This window comes from Haliaeetus leucocephalus, unplaced genomic scaffold (assembly GCF_000737465.1).
Source record: "Haliaeetus leucocephalus isolate CR32 unplaced genomic scaffold, Haliaeetus_leucocephalus-4.0 Scaffold339, whole genome shotgun sequence".
In the NCBI taxonomy this organism is placed as follows: Eukaryota; Metazoa; Chordata; class Aves; order Accipitriformes; family Accipitridae; genus Haliaeetus; species Haliaeetus leucocephalus.
Genome location: NW_010972775.1, coordinates 5595152 through 5597979, shown reverse-complemented (window position 1 = coordinate 5597979; position 2828 = coordinate 5595152).

Sequence of the window (2828 nt, the reverse complement as noted above, 5' to 3'; positions counted from 1 at the left end):
TTATTGACTTTATCTTACTCTGAATTAGACTGTTTACACTCTGACTTAAGACAAATTACTCTGAAATCTGAGAAAAGGAATTCTGTACAAGGAACAGGAAAAGTCACCCTTATGCATAGAACTGGAAACCACACCAAGGAAACTAACCACCTACAGCCATGCTAGAAACATCATTACTTTGTTAGTAGGTGTTTAAATTGATACTCGCCTAAAGGTACACTTCTTTAGCCCTATATTCCAATGTCTGTGTTACACAGCAGGTCTGATAGGAGACTAGTACAAATCCAATTAAATCCTACTACTGCTATTTGTTGTGTAATTTGGGATAGTCAAAGAAACAGTGCCAATTAAGTATAAAGTATCAAAGGAAAACTTTTCGTTGTTGCATGTGTTATTGGAAAGGGAACTCTAAAGAGCAAATACAGTAAACTAAATCAAGATCTGACCTGAAAAAAACTGAAACTGGACCCTTTCTTCACACATTCTTGGGATAGCAAAGATCTGGAGAGGCAAATTCTAACTATTTTTTTTCTTCTGAAGGTACATAGATAGGTAGAGTAACAGGCTAAATTATATCATCAACAACTGAAATTTTTTTTTTTTTAAGCATGTGTTTAATTTTCCAGGTGGGGAATCATTAGTAAAACGTTGCAACACTGCCAAGCTCCATTCTTCAAGGTATGCCTCACTTTCAAAGTCCCAGAGACTTGATTTTTGCAATACACATCCATAGACAGGGACCTACCTTGAACATTAGCGAGCCTGCAACCAAATGACAGGATCAACACCAAAGCCTGCAACTTTTTTCCTATCTGGAACATCAGTAAGCCAGTAATACAAAAAAAAAAGGAGAAAGTTTATAAAAAAAATCATCAACAATGCCAACAACCAACTTTAAATACATTCTAGAAAGCTTCTAGATGTCACAGGAGACTAATTTGCTTTCTAGTCTACAGTCAGTGAAAATGGTCCTGGCCTTTGAAATCATGCCGGTTTATTTAACACTGCGTTGCTCCCAAAGAAAGACTGCCTGCAATTTTGAACATCCTGTAGCAGTGAGACAGAGCATGCTAGCCATCAAATCCTAGTTGTTCATTCCACTGACTGGAAAAATGCCTGCCATTTGATTTCTTTTATAGGGCCACATTTGAGCAAGCAAAGTTTATAGAGATGACTTACCTAATTAGACTCAAAGAGTGATTTGCTATCTCAGCAATAGTTTTTAAATGTACAAATCTAGACAGAGAGGCATTTTGTAAACAGGTGTGAATGACACTGCTCCATCAGGCATTAAATTGGAGCTGCTCCTGAAAAATAGTATGATTTGTGCATTTAAGTTACCGATATTTTATCAACTGCAGTGTTTTTACACCAAGTATTCCTTGTGGTGTAAAGTCAGTAATATTTCAGCAAGATCTCTCACCCTTTTAATAGCAGCATGAAACAGGCTACTGTGTGCTTCTCATGTCTTTTTTGAAAGGTCGATTCAAAAAGTCTCAAAATTATCTCCAAGAAGTATATCAGCCTTTGAAATGGGGCTACAAACCAGGTAATGCCTGAGGGAAACACCTGATACTTGCAGGCAGTTTTTTATTTCCAAAGGAACAACGGCTGGGAAAGGAAGAAATTATTTTCTCTTATGACAATTATTTCACATTTAGATTACAGTTGTACCCAAGCCAAGGCCTCTGTGCTAGGCAGCGTGTGGATACACAAGCGCCCAAAGAGCTCTCAGGTTTGGCGCTTGCAGCAAGATGGCTGCTCCCCTCAGTCTTCGCACTTGAGGGCCCCAAGGCAACGCGCACAGCTATAGAGAAAGCTCGGCTCTTTACACCTTTTTCCTAACATTTGGATATGACTTTCATACAGCAGTAGGAGATGTTACAGTAAGACAAGTGCATGCTACCAGGTGAGCTTACTTCACCGTGGCTACAACTAAAGTCTGGAATACCTGTCACCACACGGAGGAAGACAGGAGCCCCGGCTGCCCAGCACAAGCGCAGGGGGCACGGCGAGGGCCTGCAACGCCCGTTAGCGGCTCCTCGCTGTTTTGTGGGCGGTCCGAAGTCCCCCTCAGCCGGACACCAGCCCGCACCGTTCCCAAGACGCCGCAGAGGGTGACTGAAGCGCCTTCCGGAGGGCACCGCAGCCCCACCTCCGCTCCTTCGGCAGCCGCCGACCGCCGCGGCTGGGGGCGGGCCGGGCCCGCCTGGGGCTCTGGCCCGCAGCTCCGGCCCCTGCTGTCCGCCAGGCAGGGAGCAAAGATAGCCCCTGCCTCCGCGCCCAAACCGCTCTCAGGGGAGCGGGGAGGGCGGGAAGAGGAAAGGCGGGAAACTCCCTCCTCACGAAAATAAGCAGCACCCACTTCGTTCCTCCCTGCTTCGCGGCCTGGTCCGACACATCTACCGCAGCGTGCCCCAGCTGCGGGACTTCTGAAGGAAATGCTTCTGTTACAGACGGACACGCTGTTTTAAATGTTTAAGAGGGATTCACAACTATTCGCCCCTCGCACGCAGGCACAGAAAACGTTTAAGAGGGATTCAAAAGCGTTCACCCCTCGCACACAGGCAGGGAAAGGTGGGGCTCAGGTTTTAATGTCACTTATTTGGGGAGAAAAAAGGAAAAAAAAAAAAATCAAGAAAATGGGCTTGCTTCTGTTAAGAAATTGAATCACTAAACAGGGGAAGGGCTTCGAGGGAGGAAGATAAGGTTTCAGCCACAAGCAGCGAACCCTGGGAGGAAAAAACCAACACAGAACATGGATGGCGAAGGCTAAATATATATCAAATGTTCACGCGGTTTTCAAATTAAAGGTCTGAAAGACTTCA